Below are 19,490 nucleotides of genomic sequence, written 5' to 3' on the forward strand. Positions count from 1 at the left end.
TGGGAGACCATATGGGATGCCGGGGATTGAACCCGGGTCGGCCGCGTGCAAGGCAAACGCCCTACCCGCTGTCCTATCGCTCCGGCTCCCAAATATTAATTCTTAAATAGTGAATTTGATGTTTGGAAATGTTAAGTAATATACTGAGATTGTATAATTAGGCAAAAGTTTCACAGATACAGCTACATCTGATAGTAAGACTGGTACCTAGACACCAGGCAAAACTGGGACTATGAATATTTTATCTCATTCATGTACTTTAAACACACAGAAGGAATAAAATAGCTGAATACAATGAGTTGGTAGAAAATTGACTGTTAGCTCATGTGTGTACAATGATAATGTGTGCTATGCATATGTGTGGATGTGTGCTTGATGTGATAAAGCCCTTGAATGCTATAGCTTTTATACTTTATAAGGTTTTTCTGATAAAACTCAGGGAAGCCAGTGTAAAATTTTTATTTGGAGTTTAAATTTATCTTTGTCACAAACTAGACATCCTGAGCTTCAGGGCCAGCATCCTTTCAATCCAACGCCAAAAAGTTCCCTCTCTTCTCTTTGCCATGTTTAAACCCCACCCATGGAAATGCTCCAAGTCCTGAGTGATCATCACTTCCTCTGGGCTAGGGTATGAAGAATGAAAGTAAATCTAGCAGGAGAAGTAAATCCCCAAAGACAGAGATAAGTACTTGAGGTCAGAGACTGCGTCTTTTATAGTTTGTCTACATACCAAGCTCATTAATATGAATAATCTTCTTAGCTATAGTGGTTGTAGTAGCAAAAGTAGTACAAAGAACTAGCCTTGATTTTACAGTTTTATAGCAACTCATTATTTCTAGGATTTCAGGAGATCTCTTTGAGGCAGTGATGTGAAATCACTTCTTTCCTATGTTTCTCCTTTATTTCCACTGTTTTATTTAAAAAAAAAAACAACTAACGAAAATATGTTTCAACCTTAAGAGTTCTATAGCCTTTAGGGGTAAAACTAAAGCTGGAGAGAAAAACCAAAAAGGTGTCAAAAGTCTATGTATTTATCAATTTAGGCTTTTCCTCTGGGAGATTTGGAACACCATTAGACACTGTGAGTCTTTTTATTGTTTATTCAGTTGATGTAGAATGAGAAAGGACAAAAAGAGCCAGATCCCCGGGCATTTGTTTTTCTTAACACTCTGTATCCATAATGTGAATGGAAGGAACCCAGAACTTTCATTTTCAGAACTGTATCTCAGCCCCTGGCTCCTGGTGAAAACCAGTGTGGTTCAGATGTGGGATGGGAAGAGTGGTTTGCATTGGCATTAGCCTTGCGGGTGCTTTGGGGCTGGAGCACACTCAGCTGTGGGTTACAGATGCTTGCTCTCCAGTATTAATGTGGCCAATATGTAAAACCATGGCATCCACAATACTACACAAAGGTCCACGCCTTTGATAGTTGGGGAAATAACTCCTGAGGAAATTTTTTCCTGGATGGCTGTAGTACAGTGTGAACAGAAGGTCCTTTTTCAGAAGACAGAAACCAGCAGTATCTGATGAGATGGTTTGGCAAGAGCCCCTTTATCAAAGTATATTTATAATTATGAAAGCTTCATCATAAAAAAAAGCTTCATCATAGGACAAAAAGCAATGCTCTAAATTAGTGTTATTTGAAGTGGGAAATGCTGGAACTATGTGGGGGGTGGGAGTGAGGATGAGAGAGGGGGTGGTGGGTAGTAACAATTTTGGGTGCAATGGTGGGGTGCTTTCTCTTTGGTCACTTAGAGAAGGTAATTTCCAGGAGACAGTGATTTTTTTTTCTGAAAAGTAGGTGATAGGTCAAATAAATTTGGGAACCTATATTATAAATGACATATTCATAAATGTGAAATTTCTTGTGCATGTAGTAGAAAGCTTGTACACTCAATCCCATTGTATAAAGATTTAAAATGTAAACCTTTTACTGTGTTTGTCATCTGACTTGATTCATAGTGTGTTGGAATTTTTTTCACCACTTTATTTCAGACTTTCTTCTCAGGTGTTGCTTCTGAAGGTGTTTGGGATACTATGACATGCCAAGGATTGAACCTGGGCTTCTTTCCTGCAAAGCATGTGCTCCAACCTATTGAGCTGTTTCTCTAGACATTTACCAATTTTTATGTCCCTGAATTATCTTCATAATGTGGCGACCAGAGAAGTTATATGTAAGTCAAAAGAAACAAGAATGGGAAATGGGACTGGTAGTGCTTTATTTATTTGATTGAATGTAGTGACCAAGATTCTTTTCAAGACACTCCAATTTATGAGGCCTGCTTCTTACTCAGAGTACGATGAGAAAGTTGGGATAGTTTCAGGCCCCATTCAGTTAGTGTGCTACTTTCTCATTCAGGTACAATTTCCAATGAAATAGTGGCTTATACATCAGAAGTTAGTTTATTGACTCTTATTGCACTTCTGAGCACCTAATAAATAATTTATAAGTCTGATGGATATGTGGCTACCTAACTATGGGGCATGAAATATGCACTGTTTTTCTAATACACTGTAGGGAGGGACCTGTTTATAAAGTATTTAGTATTGGTTTTATAATGCACCGTTGACAACAGGAGACCACGGAGCTCAAAGATCAATCTCATTTTGGCCCACAGTATTAATGCTGCTTTATAAAGCTCTATGACAGGTCACTTAGACAGTGGTCCTCACAGAAAGACTCTGTTAGGAAGGCAGGCTGTAGGGGCTGCCAGTGCAGCGGATGTATGCCTTTGTCCAGATCCCAGGGGTGACTGTTTTGTGGTTGCTGATGTTGGCCAGGTGATGGAACTCATCATTTCCCTGTTCTCCAGAGAGATTCTAAACCAGAGTGCTCAGTGATGCTAATGCAGCCCTCACTAATTGTGTGGAGGGCTACTATGACTTTGGACCTCAATTGCAGTTCTGGACATAGGAAAACACAGATATAATGTAATTTAACCTTCCTAAGTTTCTACTCATGTTTGTTAATGAGGTGGATTCTTCTACATCTCTCCATTCAAAACACATAGGAACTTAGCATGAAGTTTTTAAATTTTTTTTTGGTGGGGGTTGCGTGTGGTGGGTTAGTGCTTAAGGACTATTCTGTGTGGTATTTAGGGACCTTATATGGTGTTTTGGATTGAACTGGCATTGGCTGCCTGCAAGGCAAGCACTTACCTGCTATACATCTCTGACTCCACAGCATGAAGTTTTAAAATTTTTGTTGGGGGAATTTAATTAGCCAGGAATAAATTGATCACTATGAAAAAACAAGACATTTACAGTGAGGGACATTTCAATAAAGTTTAAATAATTTTATCCAGAAATCATTTCTGTGTTTTACTTTATTAAATAGCTGTAGGAATGCCTTATAAGCAATGATTTATGATGTATGCTTACCTATCACAGTGTTTGTTTTGGAACAAAGTAGTTTTAATTTTGTGTTACAAGTCATGTTTTAATTCTGTATTAAAAATCCTTGCTGGCAAAACTTATATATTAAAAAAGTGCCCCATGTAGAGGCATACTAGTAGATGGAAGGTATATGGGTGGGGGTGGGCAATTTGGTGGAGGGAAGTGGACACTAGTGAAAGGATTAGTGTTGAAACAATGTATGCCTGAAATCGAATCGTGAATAAGTTTGTCATCTCAAGGTGTGTGTGTGTGTGTTTTTTTAAATCATTGCTGGCTCCAAGTATTCCACTTCCCCAGGTGGGAAATAAGAGCAACCCTTTTTTAACTCAGTCTACTTTTTTTTTTAATCATTTCTTATAATTTAAGAGGAAGGAAGGCTGAGTTCTTTCTAATTGTTAATCTCTATTTTGACCTTGTTTTTACTTGTTCAGAATTTCTTTTTCCTCAGTCTACCTGGACCAAACCCTTTCTACTATATTTGATTTTAGTTGTATAAAATCCTTGATTTTCCTGTGTCATGTCTCTTAGCATGCAGTTAGGCCCTAAAGATCTGTATCACTGTATCACTGTCGTCGATTTGCTCATTGATTGTTTGAGTGGGCACCAGTAATGTCTCCATTCATCCCTGTTGATTTCAGGGTCGGGAATGAGGCTCATTATTGTTACTGTCTTTGGCATATCGAATATGCCACAGGTAGCTTGCCAGGCTCTGCTGTGTGAGATTCTGCATCACTCTTTTCCGGGATCTTTGTTTTATAGTCTCTGGATCTTGGCCATTGATGAGATTACATGTTGACAAGGGCAGTTTGTGGGTGTGACTGCCAGGCTTCTGGAAAACTGGGGATCTGGGTGAAGGAGGCCCATTCCGATCCCAGCAGGCTTGGAGATCTCAGCCACGGGTCCCACATATCTAGGTTCCGCTGCCGGTTCCTTTATTCATGAGGCTTGTCCAAGTGTGTGGAGAGTGGCCTTGAGTATGGCTGTGGCTGGGTTCTGGAGGTTTTTGGCTCTGCTTGGGGCAGGGAGGCCCTAGAGATAGATAAAAAATCTATCCCTTTTAGCAGTGTACAGTTTAGTGGGGCTGATTGGGAGAAAATTGGCTTTTTGACAAAGTACTCTTGGAATTTGAACTTTGTGTGTGTCTGTAATGCTGGATTTAAACCTAAGTTCTCACACTTGAAAGGCAAGTATTGTACCAGTGGACTACATACATTTCTAGCATAACATGCATTGCTATGCTATAAGCTATAAGCTAATCTCTTTAGCTTAGAATATATACTTAGAATTTACAATCTATATGTGTTGCCTTTGCTTTCTGAGGAAAAAAGCCCTTTCCCTTCAGTATATTTTTTATTTGTGCTTTTGGTCATATTCTCTCCCAGGACCCTTTTATATCACTTCCCTGATAGCTTAGATCTTCAACATCCCATCCTCTACTGGCTTTGTCCCCCTTGTCTGTTATTGACTTCTGTACCTTCCTTGCAACCATCAGCTCTTTATCACAACATGTCACAGGCCCAGTGAACTTTGCAGACTACTTTTTTCTTATTTTTCTTATATTTTATTGCATAATTTATGGCAAAATTTTCTTTAAGGACCACATGTTTCAAACCTATTCTTGACAAGATATGTATATCCCTTTATTTAAAAAAAGTTTTATGTTTAACTATCATTTTTAGAAATTCTCTCTTTATTGTTGATACAGCTACAATGACTGGGTGTCACACATGCACAATTGTGGTGTTCACCCGCTTGATTGTAGCGCTGTCATGGTATTGTATACTTTGTTGTGAAAGTGAAATTGTGGCTTATGGGATTGGTGCCAAGGAGTGAATTCGTTTGTGGCCTCATGTTTCTAAGGAAGGTTCTCTACCATCCAGTCATCCCCAGCCCCCAATTATTTTATTTGCTTCCTTGTCTCAATAATGCACATACCTGCATTATTCACCGTCTGGATTTTTAAATTTCTGTACCTATGTGTCCACTGAGTTATATTCCATAGGAAACTGTAATTTAAAAATATTATAAAATGTTATAAAATATAAAATGTAATTAAAAAATTAAAAATAGGGACCAGAGCACAGTGGTTAGGGTGTTTGCCTTGCACACAGCCAATCTGGGTTCGATTCCCAGCATCCCATATTGTGCCCCAAGCACTGCCAGGAGTGATTCCTGAGTGCAGAGCCAGGAGTAACCTCTGAGGATCTCTAGGTGTGACCCAAAAAGCAAAAAAATAAAAATTAAAAAATAATGACTGCAGCCACAAATATGTGAAAGTAATTAAATGATAAACATTTACCCAGTGGTGAACTTTTAACCAAACTTTACTGTATATTCACAAAATTTAGCCCAACCCACTTATGTTGATTGTCTTATGCTCAAAATATTAGACCTTGGTTGTAATCTTTGTTACCAAAGGTTGTATCTTACTCTTTTAAAGTAGACTTAGTGAGGGGTTGAGGAGATAGCTCAATAGATTGGAGTACATGTTCTGCAAAAAAAGAGGCCTGCATTGGAAACCTGATGCTGCATGGTCCCTCTAACACAGCTTGGAACAATCTCTGATCACTGAGTCTGGAGTAGCCAACTAGAAATACCAGGTGTAGCACCAAACCTGTGCAAAACAAAGTACAGTGTAGCCCTCACAAGTTTGTACTATAATAATAAACTGTCTATGATGATAGATAGGATCGTTTCCATTAGTTTCTATTGAGTAGTGTATTCTTTCATTCATAACTGATATCCTATTTGATAGTCAATTCAAGAAATACTGTTGTTCAGTTTCAGTTCCAGTGCAAATGCATTCCTGCTTAGAAACTTGCTACTGCCATGGGAAGTAATTTCCTTTCCTGAGTCATAGATGATTCTCCTGCTGCTTTTCTTCTCATATTCCATTTTATTAAGATTTTTTTTCAAAAACACTTTTTTATTTCTTGTAATAATGTTTGTTTCTTGTAAGAATGAATGTACAGTGAGCTAAAACTATCTTTTGTGGTTCACATAGTTTCTTACACTTACCAAATAGATGTTTTATCAGTGTTTGCAGGTACTGGTCAATAATGTTTAATTTTTTTGCTGTTGGGCCACACCCGGTGATACTTAGGGCTTTCTCTTTACTCTGCACTCAGGGATCACTCTTGACAGGCTCAGGTGACCATAAGTGGTGTTGGGATCTGTCTAACCCTGGTCTGCCCCATGCCCTATCCAGCTGTACTATTTCTCAGGCCCAATAGTATTTAGTTTAAAATGGAATTTTTTGTTTAATAATAGAAAGGAGCAAAAAATGGAGGTACTCAGGGCAAAAGTTTCTCTCATCATTTACTCAGTTGTCACTTTGTTACGTTTTCTACAGGGTTTAACAGTTGAGTGCTGTCAGTTTTAGATACTATTGAGTAGTATTTGGGGGGCAACAGCAGTTGTTTGTTTTATTTTTTAAAGTATGACTTAGAGAACTCACTGAGAGAACTCACTGCCTCCAAGTATATTGACTGCACAGTATATGTAATTTCCTCTCAATTCTCTCAGACCCCATCCCCAGTTACCACCCCTGAATTTCTGTAGTTTGAAATGAGAGGACAGAATCAAGGACTATGACAGGCAAGAATGTTTAATTAAGTACTTCACATTGTATGGCTGATGTATTAAAATATGTTGTTCTTCATATAAACCACTTTTATGGGTATACTCTTGCTCTGTCTAGTTAGACATCTCTCACCTAATTAATTTATAGTTCACCATTTCACTCTTTTCATCCTCAATCTGTGAATCTGAAGTATTTGTTTGATTCCTAATACTTGTCTCTGAAGAATTTGTTGCAAAAAATGCGTTTAGTGACAGTTACTTTAATGATTTTTGTTTTTAATAAGGTATATGTCTCTCTTTCCTTATTCCTTTTTTTTCCACCCCTGTTTATTTTATCCTCCTTTCCCTTTACTTCACTTTCCCTCTTAGTTCTTCATTATTATTACCACTTTAGCAATTTTCGTCACTCTTTTAGTGTTGCTTGGCTCTTTTGCTGTGTTTTGGGGCTACATCTCGTGGTGCTTAGGTATATTCCTGACTTGGTGCTTAGGACTGCGTCCAGCACTGCTCTTGGGATTATGCGGTGTGGGGGCTGGAACCCAGACCTTTCATGCAGAGTAAGTTCTTCAGAAGTTTGAGTTATCTCTCTGGCCCTGTGTTAGTTTTATCAACAGTAGCAGTACTAAACTTTTACAACTAAAGTATAGCATGCTTATAGGAAAGTGCACACATTCTTGTATGTGTAGTTTGATGAATTTTTACACAGTGATTCACATAAGACACAATGAGGTAGATAGAGATACAGAACATTGCCTGGACCTCTTAAATTTTCCTCGTGTATCTTACAGTGACTGTTCTTACTCAAGATCAGTCATCACTATTCAGACCTAAGCTATCTGTAAACTCTTCCTCTTTTAACTTGCTGTTAATGTCCTTCTGGCATCTTTTATTTTTCATAATTTTGAAAACAATTTCCAAGTTTATTCAGTATCTGTCATTTTGAAATATCCAAGAATTTTTACTTTTAAACTTATTTCTTAGGCTTGTGAATTTCATCTAATAAGATACTGTTAATAGAGTTGTTTTCTCTCTGAGAAACTAGAAACAGAACTGAATTTCCTGGGCACCTGTGAATCTCAGTCTTCCTGACACTAAGGATACATCTGCACTGGGGGTGCAAGTATTTTGGCCTGCAAACTTTAGAAGGAAATAAATAATACTGTTTATAACCTTTGCAGTTCTTTATGGTCATACATATAGGAGTAACACCCTAATATATACACACAGATATATAACTTGTATCACTTGTCATCCTGTTGCTCATCAATTTGCTCGAGCGGGTGCCAGTAACATCTCCATTCATCCCTCTCGTGTGCTCGTATAGCCCAGTGACATCTGCTCACTCCAGGAACACAAAGAGCATTAAACTGCTCATTCAGGGTCTTGACGAAGAAGTCTGACCATCTCATAGGTATTCGATGAGGCATTCTTTTGATGTCCCATTGATTGGTCATCTCCAAATCGCGTTATGTGTCGGGCCCATCTGATTTTCGACGCCTTGGCAAACGAAGCAGCATCACTGATCTTCGATCATCCATGGAGGTTAGAATTCTAGATTCCTTCTCTCACTTGAGTGAAACATGATACTCCAAGCATAGCTCTTTCAGTTCCTCTTTGGGTGATCCGAATAGCATTCTCATCCTGTTTTCACAGGGCCCAGGTCTCTGAAGCGTATGTTAGTGCAGGAAGAATGGTGGAGTCGAAAAGATATGCCCAGAACCAGATATTCTTTGTCCTCTTGACAATTTCTTTGGCACTCTTGAAGGTGTTCCATGCCGCGCTCTTCAACCTGTGCCAAGTCTTTAGTCATGTTGAGTCTTCAACCCAGGTACACATAACTGCTGCATTCGGAGATGTTATTCCATTGAGAGCAAATGGAACATCAGGGACTAGTTCGTTTCTCATGAACATTGTCTTGGTGAGATTCAACTGCAGTCTGACCTTTCCACACTCACGGTCAAAGTTGGCTAGCATTCCTGCCACTTGGCTAACGTTTGGTGTTATTAGAACGATGTCATCAGCGAAGTGGAGATGGTGTAGTTGCCGACCGTCTATCTTCACTCCCATTCTTTTAATGCCAAGATAGGACCAAGAAGGTCACCCGAAGAACTCCACATCGGGACCCACAGCATAAATGGAATGAACAGGGTAAGAGACTGTCTGAGTTAATCATGTCGACCAAGACCATCCATGGTAACTCACAGTTCCAGAAGGCCAAATCTAAATGTTGGACATGGGATTCTCCCAGTGGACAGTTTCACAACAAAATTGACCACATCATATTTAATCAACGGTTTTGCCTGACCAATGTCACTGTTATCCCAAAATTCCAAATGGGATCGGACCACCGTCTCCTCTGTGCGAAATTCTACTTCATGGAGCGGGGAGAAAGGGCTGCAAAGTTTAAGGAGAGAACTCCCAGAACGACCACCAACTGGGAGCTCTTTGGCACTATTGCGGCAAATGGGAAGATGCTGTCCTTGACAACATCGATAGGAATGATTGATTGTTTCAGCACCTCCATGACTGTGCAAGGGATGCTGAAAGTGAGAAAGCCACAAAAAGATGCCTGTATGGTGGTGGGAGGGATACTGGGAACATTGGTGGAGGAGAATGGGCACTGGTGGAGGGATGGGTAAACAATCACTGTATGACTGAAATTCAAACACGAAAGTTCATAAGTTTGTAACTGTACCTCATGGTGATTCACTAATAAAAAATTGAAAAAAAAAAGATGCCTGTCTTGGGAAACTCTTGAACTTATTTGCCATTGTGGTTTGGTGCGAGCCTCAGGCAATCACAAGCTAATGTATGAGCTCACAAAGCTGTATAGAGAAGTGATAAAGGAAGACTTCAAAGAGAGAAGAGCAGCAGTGTTGGCCAGTGCGGCAGAAACTGGGAAAAGTATTTGCAATACCCACGTGTCCTTCGCCAACTACAAGACCACGATGACTGCCCTCCAGTGTCCTGATGGATCTATCATAGCTTCCAGAAGGGCAATGGAGAAGGTTATCCACGACTTATACTTGGATCTCTTCGATAGCCACGTCCACCTGCCCACATACCAAATTCCGCAGGATGGATATGTTGTTCCCAGCGCTCTCCCTTCTGAAATCCCACGTCATTTTATTGATAAAGGAGCATACAGCACCCAGTCCAGACAGGGTCAGACCCAAACACCTGAAGAATCTGCTTCCAGCACTCATCAATACATTGGCACGGTTCTTCACATGTTATAGAATGCAAGGTTCTGTCCCAGTGGAAAACTAGCAGGACCTTTCTGTTGTACAAGAAGGGAGACATCCACAACATCAGCAACTATCGCCTGATCTGCCTGTTGTCTGTTGTCTACAAGTTGTTTAGTTGTGTCATCCTGAATAGGATTGACTGAACACTAAAATAAGGACAAACATGCGAGCAAGCCAGGTTCAGAAAAGGATTCAGCACGATCTACCATATCCACATGGTGACCAAGCTCATTGAGGTTTCGCAAGAGTTCAAGATGCTGCTCTACCTAACGTTCATTGATTTTAAGGAGGCCTTTGATTCTGTCGAGACTGAAGCTGTTATTGAAGCCCTAACCAAACAGGGCGTTCAAACTCAGTACATCAGGATCCTCTGCGAGCTGTATTTTGGTTTCACCACCACAATCTCACCATTGTACAAGGAAGTGATCATCTCCATAAGTAGAGGGGTTCTGCAGGGTGATACTATTTCACTGAAACTCTTCAGTGCCACCCTTGAAAATGTCATGCGACAACTGGAATGGGAAGGAATGGGAGTGAAGATACAGATTTTTATATATATATATATATATATATATATTTATTCTATAAACTACCCCATCTAATAGACCCTGTCAACATCTTTGTTTTTTTAATTTTTCATATTGTTCAAGGGATTTTGTCATTTGGATATGTCATTGATGTGTTTCTCTGAATCTGAGCCCTTGATTGAGTTTGTCAGTAGATGCTGTATCATGCTGATAGTTCCAGTTGACAGAGACAAGTGTCAGTCAGAGTCATTTTTCCTTTTTGCTATAAATACATTAAACTTTTAGGTAATACTTATTTATAGGGATGTTTGTGCTCTTTTTAAAAATGATTTGAACCTGTGCCCTATCCAAACCCTACTTTAGAACCTCTGTTTTCCACATTCACTTTCTTCTTTAGTATCTTTCATTTCTCTATATAGTTGTTATTTGGGGGAGTTAAATACTCTAATATGGTATTCCTATGAGTAAATGCCAGAGCTTTTGGTATCCATAATGCTTTGGATAAATAACTAGAAAACCAAAGGTCCACCTGCAGAACTTGTTTACACTTTGGACCATGATCTTGCATCCTAAAATATTTAGGCTGTTGTGGCCGAAGTTTCTGTGTGTTGAACAGGCTGCCAGAATTATCTGGAGAAGGTGTAGTTGAAAATATGAAGTAACATGTATAGTTTTAACACAGATATTCATATAGTGGAGAGATTCAGAGTCCAATCAGAGGACAACATGTTTTTATTTTTCAGTCTGTAAAGATGTTTAACTACATTTTGAATTAGTTAATCCCTGACTTTTTTACATAAATTTATACCCCAAGGTTTTAGAGAATAAGAAATAAAATAGAGCGAAAGAGAAAGGTTCATAGAAGAATATAGGTGAATTATTAAATTGATTTATACATAAGTAAGCACTAAATTAGGTTCAGTAGTTGGCATATATGCATCTCTAATCAGTATTACAGACTAGTTTAGCTAGACTATTTAATAAGTTTAAACATACATGTTTCAATTTCTTTCCACATGTGCTAAGGAAAAACCAGGAAGAGCCTCCACTTAAAAATTTTTTTTTTACTTTATTCTACTTTGTTTTGGACTGGAACAATAGCACAGTGGGTAGGGCATTTGCCTTGCATGTGGCCGACCCGGGTTCGATTACTCCGTCCCTCTCAGAGAGTCCGGCAAGCTACCGACAGTATCCCACCCTGCGCGGCAGAGCCTGGCAAGCTACCCATGGTGTATCTGAAATGACAAAAACAGTAACAAGTCTCACAGTGGAGACATTATTGGTGCCTACTCCAGCAAATCAATGAAAAACTGGACGACAGTGCTACAGTGCTGTTTTATTTATTCCATAAATTTAACACTGCCGGTCATACAAACTCTTCCTTCCTTCCTTCCTTCCTTCCTTCCTTCCTTCCTTCCTTCCTTCCTTCCTTCCTTCCTTCCTTCCTTCCTTCCTTCCTTCCTTCCTTCCTTCCTTCCTTTCTCCTTCCTTCCTTCCTTCCTTCCTTCCTTTCTTTCTTTCTTTCTTTCTTTCTTTCTTTCTTTCTTTCTTTCTTTCTTTCTTTCTCTCTTTCTCTCTTTCTCTCTTTCTCTCTTTCTCTCTTCCTTCCTTCCTTCCTTCCTTCCTTCCTTCCTTCCTTCCTTCCTTCCTTCCTTCCTTCCTTCCTTCCTTCCTTCCTTCCTTCCTTCCTTTTCTTATTGAGTCACCATGAGATACATAGTTACAAAACTGTTCATGATCAGGTTTCAGTCATACAGTGATCCAACACCCATCCCTCTACCAGTGCTCATTTTCTCATTTCCTACTACCAGTGACCCCAGTTTACTTCCCACCAACCCCTCACCTGCCCTGCCTGCCTCTATGACTCTATTGGCAAGAACTTTCTCTCTCTCTCTCTCTTTCTCCCTTTTTCTTTTTTCTCCCTCTCTTTCTCTCTCCCGTTCTGGAGTCTCTCCCCCTTTGACCTCTTCTATATTTCCATGCTCACACCCCACAACTCCTGAATCTCTGCTTGCTGCTCCACCATTCTTGTTATATCTGGTCTTCTTGTGAACAAGTGCAGAGAAGGAAAAGAGCAACCCCCAGGGGCTGGAGCAATAGCACAGCGGGTAGGGTGTTTGCCTTGCACGCGGCTGACCTGGGTTTGATTCCCAGCATCCCATATGGTCCACTGAGCACCGCCAGGGGTGATTCTTGAGTGCAGAGCCAGGAGTAGCCCCTGTGCATCACCAGGTTTGATCCAAAAAGGAAAAAAAAAAAGGAGCAACCCCCAGCCTGACCCCTCAGAGTCTTCTTATGTTCATCTGACACCCCATTTGGATCCCCTGTGCCATAGCATCTCCACTGACTTTTCTCTTTCACCATATTTTTGTCTTTCATTCCGTGTTGGTGTTCACTGTCCTGAATTGCTGCATCCCTGTGAAGAATGATGCATATATTTGACAAATAGAAGAGTAATAGGCATGGTACTTGGCATGCAGATACCTCCAAGTGCCCCTTTTATGTCTTACATGCCCTGGAATACAGCCTTGCATGTGGCACTGATCAATAAGTGCTCATGGATTAGTCCATGTTCGTGGTTTTTGAAGGCATGTTCTGATCATTTTAAAGAAGGCCAAGAAGTTGATTTTACTTCACTTGGGTATTAACCAAACTTCTTTTCTTTTCCTTCATAAAAGCCACCTCTTTCATTTTCTTTTGTGTATCCATCACAAAAGATCTTGGAAGTGCGGCATTTGCTTGTGCGTGACCGACCTCTTATTGTCTAGTTCTCCCTCTCAGAGAACCCAGCAAGCTACTAAGAGTATCCTGCCCGCATGGCAGAGCCTGGCAAGCTCCCTGTGGCATATTCAATATGCCAAAACCAGTAACAATGTGGGTCTCGTTCCCCTGACCTTGAAAGAGCCTTTAATACAGCACTGTTGTGAAGGATGAGTAAAGAGAGGCTGCTAAAATCTCAGGGCTAGGATGAATAGAGATGTTACTGCACCCGCTCGAGCAAATCAATGAACAACGGATGACAGTGATACAGTGATCTAAAAATTTAAGTATAAGGATGCGTTGAATATATTTTGTATTTTTTCTTAATGATCCTCAAACTTTATAGCTGTGGGATACTTGGTTATTAAAAGAGGGGTTTTTACCCTGCCCCCCATAAGACTGGAAATGGGACATTATATGCCAGTGGAGAGTGCAAAGATATAGGTGTTGGGGGTGAGAGTGTTAGTGCAGCAGGCAAGGCACTTGTCATGCATGTGGCAGACCTGGGTTTGATCTTCTGCACCCTATATGGTCCCCTGAGGCCTGCCAGGAGTGATTCCTACACTCAGAATCAGAAGTAAACCCTGAGAACCACCAGATGTGGCCCTCAAACCAAAAAAAAGTGTTAATGATGCCTTGTATTTGTCAAGATGAGGCACTGCAATGTGTAGAGATATGTTTAAATCAGAATTCTTAGTTGCTATCAAACATTTCTTCCTCACTTTCCTCCAAGAATATTGGCACAGTAGAGTAATACTTCATCTTTTTGCATGTTCGGTTTTTCTTCTTTTTTTGAGGGTGGAGGGTGGTGAACTTTGTCATGTCAATTCATTAAATTACATATGTGACTCCAGAGACCTTTTAAGATTATAATTACTTATAAAAGAAAAAACTCAATTGAAATTATTATTAGCTTTACTTTTTACTTTTGTTGTTGTTGTTGTTAAAAAGTGAGTCTAACATATTTTTCCTTTACATTGGAAATAGCACTTTAGCCCTCAGAATCATGTCACTAGGCCAGTGACATGATTCTGAGGGCTAAAGTGCTGGCTTTGTTTGCAAGTACTGGATTTGAGTCCTAACATTGTCACCATGTGTTCCCTTGTGGCACTTTGGAAATGGCCCCTGAATGCCACTGGGTGTTTGGCCTTCCCCACCAAATGAAGCACATTTTACAGGATCAAGTGGGAGCAGTAAGTTTCACCAAGGAAAGGGGTTGCTGTCAACTTTTTCCCTTAGGAATATGAAAATTTGTGGATTTGTTCAGAAAAGGTTTACTAATTATTTTTCATTCTAAAAAAAAATCTAAGACATCTGTTAACATTTCACACAGTCCAACAGATGTTGCAGAGCAAGTTCCATACTTTGTTCTAGAGAAAAATGACATTTCCTCAATTGGTTGCCCCCACCTTTGTGACTGGACCCACTTTGCTACTTCTGCATAATTTCCATACATTGAATTATATACCTTAAGCCATACGAATTTCTAGCTTTAGAGTTAACTTTGCCCAACAAATGTTACTTGATTGGAGGCAATTTAAATGTTTTGGGGGTAAGAAAGTCATAACATATTAAAAAACCAACTTCAAAAATGGTAGCCTAATTCCTTTTTTAAGATTGGATAGCTAATTACCAGAACATTTTTTATATAAAATTAGTGAATTACAAAAGCTGGAGTTGTTTTGCCATAAGGAAGTGCTGATTGTCATGTGATGTAGAACGTCATTTTTATTATTTTGGCAAGAACAGGGACAGTTTTGTCTTGACAAGCCATTAGATGAATACCAGCGTGTGTCACATGAAAAACCACTGATCTTTAACCCAGCTCTGTACTTAACCAGGCCTTGAAAATGAATAGTGAATAAAAGAAGAGCAAAGGCCAGTTTACTGTCATTACAGATTACAGAATCTGTTAATAGCTGCTGAACTGAACACAGGGAATTGTAGGTATTATTTTTTAAACCAGCAGAAGTAGTCTGGAGTGCTTGTTAAATGGTGTATATACATTATATGTTTATTTGATATTTGTTTCAGATCTTACGTTACTTGAAACAGCTAGAAAAAAATGAAAGTCATAAGTACTTTTTCAGTATGCTAAACACATACCTTTACTTAAAAACCATATATATTTACATAGAACTCTCAGTGAGGATTTCCTTTCCCCAAATTACAAAACTTCTAAAATAAAGTTATGCATTTAAAATATTTTATTAAATATTTAGAATAAAATAAAAATATGCAGTATTACTCTCCCCCCTAAAATTACCCCTATAAACATGCATACAAATTAAAATTTTGTGCTCATTTGTTTCTTCAGTATTCATTGTGATGATATTTGCTGTATGTGATTTTTTAATGGAGGGAAAAACCTAAACTCACCTCAATTCCCAAATATTGAAAAGATCAGTAACATTTTAAACAGTCAGTTGTGGGAATTATTGCTTACAGAGCTAACAAGAAAGAACACACTTTCTTACTCTGCTGGTGGAATTGCATTGTGCCTCCCCATAGTCTTGTTATCCCACACTAACTGAAATGCAAATTCTTTGCAACTAATTGGATCTCATTGAGGGTACAAGCACAGTATGTAGTCATACACAAAAAAAGGTTTTTTAAAAATAAAATGTCTTGATAATTACAGCTTTTAATTACTGTCCAGAACATTGAACTTTGAACTTTCTAACATAGGTTTAGAATATGTTTAGAAAATACATGTTAAATATATTTTTACAGATTACTGCAGAACAAAAGCTATGACATTCTTTTAATGTACCAATGCAAAAGCATAGGGGAAAATAATTTGCAACAATCTCTAAATGGGGGTTTATTAAAATCCTGCAAAAGTCAAAGATTTTCTTTTGAAGTTTAGGATTTAATATTCTGGAGTCAGTATACTGATGTCATGTTAGTAGTAAAATTTTTTCCTTGGATTATTTTAAATGTTTAAACTTAATATACATAAGTAATTCCCAAAAGTCTCCCTTCAAAACTACAATTTACTTTAACATTGTAAACTGCATTTGAGTGCATTTGAGTTTCTTACTTTATGTTAGTGTATTTCTGTTACATGTTATGATGAGACACAGCTATTCAGATTCCCAAGATGTCTTTAATAAATTGGGAGACATTTAGAATTAGTTGATGTAGTACTTAATTTCTTTGGTACATCTCTTCTGTCAGTAATGTGGGAAACCAATATGACTTTTAGTTTGTGATTCTTTAACCTGAGCTGCATGGCATCAGGACAACAAAAAAGCAGTTACTGTGGAAGTGATGATTACTGCCACCCTTCTAGACTTAAATAACTTCAATGCAAATGATTCCAGGCAGTTGTTCACTGTAGAAGTCAGAACTCAGAAGTCGTCTTTGTGCCTTGTAGGTATATTTTTTGCACCTGTGTTCTTAAAATGATAAGATCATGCCTATCCTATGTTTTATTGTGGACGTGAGTGACAAATTCAAGTTATGCATTTTGGAAATTTCTAGGAGGCAACAAATTTGTATTTTGAAAATGATTTTTAAGTGGCTGTTAAAATTTAAATTCTGCAAAGCACAGCATGTGTATATACTTATGCTGTTGTCTTAGTTTACTAATTCATCTATTGTTAAATCTTGGTCAGTTGTTATCTTCTTATAACAAAGGTTTTTCTCTGGAAACTAGATTTGTATACTTATTAAAATACTGTTCTATCAAATCTATTTAGCAGGTGTGGTACTGTAAGATGTGATGAGGGATTTTTAAACTCTGTTACTTTAGAATTTTGTGTCTTGACTGTAGCTTACAGGTAGAAGTTTTGTTGCAGACTTGTTTCATGGAGGGCAACTTCAAACCTTCATGTCTGAAAGAGCTCAGTTTGCCTATTCTGGGTAGCATTTTGTCAGAAGAGTGCTGGCTGGGCAGACCAGATTTGGATGTATTAGCTAGTCAGCCTAATAACCCTGTACAGACTGTATTGATTTTCTAGGAGAGAGTTTATGAACTAAATAAACTTGGGGTTGGTGTCTTAATAAACTGCTTCTCTCAGTCTGTCACATTTAGTTACGGAGCTGTGCAGTTTAGGGGGAAAAAAGGCTAATTCTGTTACAGATTGTTCACAGCAGGGTCTCCAAATTAGCCCTTTGTTTTGTAATGCCACCTTGCTTGGGCTCTCTTTGAGCACATTTCTCAGTTTTGCCCTAATGAGTTGCAACACTGATAATGTGGCTGATGATCTTTCATTGATTTCACTATCACTTGCTTGTCTGGTAATTGATCCGTTGCTGAGCCTCTAGTTAATTATATCGGCTTTGACATGGCCCGGTCCGCGGGGAATTTCAAGTCTTGCAGAATAACAGTTTTAATAAAAGAGTCTATTACTGCAGGTGCTTGCTGCTGCATGCCAGTTGATTTTTGTGTTGTTGTTGATGTGTCTTTATGTGTGTGTATGGGGGGGTAGGGGGAAGGGAGGATACCTGAGAAATGAGGATTGCAGAATGAAAGAAAGGAAGGTGCTGAAAGAGGAAAAGGTAGTGAAGGAAAGAGGAAGAAAGGAGGGGGAGCGAAGACCGGGAGAGCAAGAGGCGAGAGAGAACACGCAAGCAAAGCGATACAGCAGAGCCTGAGAAGAGAGAGGAGGAAGCTTGCTATTGACAGTGTCCTTAAGCCTCCCACAAATAACAGCCATTAGTGGGAAGGTCAGGAGCTGAGCCGGCAGCTTGACTGAGGCACTGAGTGCCACTTCAGAAATCAAGAGGCTAGCAAATTTTAGAGGGAGTTTAAGTGGGTAATAGCTAGCTGTAAAGGTACAGTCACTGTTGACAATTGACTCATAGGGGTTTTTCCCGCCCTCCCCCCTCAAGAATATTTTTATTGACCACAGGTGGACTTAATATATTTTAAAGCAACAATTCTTTGGGTTCTTGTTTGTTTCTTCTCAGATATTGAATTTGCTGCTTTTGAGACTTTTTTGTGCTTAATGGTGGTGAACCGGAGGGAAGTTTAACAGAAAAGCTTTCAGGAGATGTCTGTTCTAGAGGGGAAGGCACATTTGTGTCAACATAGTGTACGTTTTCTCATCTTTTCTCATTGTCCACTAATGACACAGAGCTGCCATTGAAGCTCTTTCCTGTTTCTTTTGTTGTTTCGAAGAGTAAGGTTTATTGTTATTCTTGAGTTAAGAAGGAGCAAGGAGAGTGGTACATTTGTCCTCTATATTTGTAGGTGGTTGAAGATTAATGTTTCTTACGTTTTAAGTTTAGGAAGGATGGCTTTTTCCTGCTGACTACTTTTATGAGATGACATGAATTTAGCTTTCTATTTTAAAGTTACTCTTTGTGTACAGTGTATTTTGTTCAGTTTTGCTTTCTATAAAAGAGGTAAATTAATACTATCAAACAGATATTTTGTTTTAAAACTGGTTTAATTAAAAATGTGACACGCTATTGAGGTTATATTTCATCATGCAGAAAACATAATAGAATTTTCCATAGAGATCTTGAATGAAAAATGGGAGTTTTATATTCATTATGTTTTGCCTGAGATGGATCTAGATTTTTTTCTCATATATTTTTTTATGATCTGAAAAACTATTGTAGATGCTTTACCCAGGAACTTTAACAAAGGAATTTTGTCTCCTCTTGAGCTCTAAAAAAAGGTACATATTTTTTTCTTTTTCATTTAGTTTCTTATTAGCTTCCAATTCAGCAATTAATGATCTTAGGAGTTGGGTATTAAATATGCTATATTTATTTTGTAAATATTTATTGTGTATCTTTCATGTTTCAAAATACCTGCTAGATTTATTTTCTTTTTAGAACAGAGTCAGGTCCTTATATTAATTTCCCTAGGAGTTTATAAGTTGTTATAAATAGATGAGTACATACTATGTGACTTTTAGGAGTTAACATTTAGACTACTGAGCCAACTTTACATTTTCTTAAAACTGAATATTTTTCTTTCTTGTGTGTTCAAGAAAAAAAAAGTTTACATGTAGCAATT

General features: G+C 38.6%; 1 protein-coding gene across 1 annotated transcript in view; it reads left to right on the forward strand.

Moving 5' to 3' along the window:
* BNC2 (basonuclin 2) overlaps nt 1-19,490 on the forward strand; it is a 477,043-nt gene that overhangs the window by 136,630 nt on the left and 320,923 nt on the right. The window lies entirely within an intron of this gene.

The sequence above is a fragment of the Sorex araneus genome, chromosome 1 (assembly GCF_027595985.1).
Source record: "Sorex araneus isolate mSorAra2 chromosome 1, mSorAra2.pri, whole genome shotgun sequence".
NCBI classification, from domain to species: domain Eukaryota; kingdom Metazoa; phylum Chordata; class Mammalia; order Eulipotyphla; family Soricidae; genus Sorex; species Sorex araneus.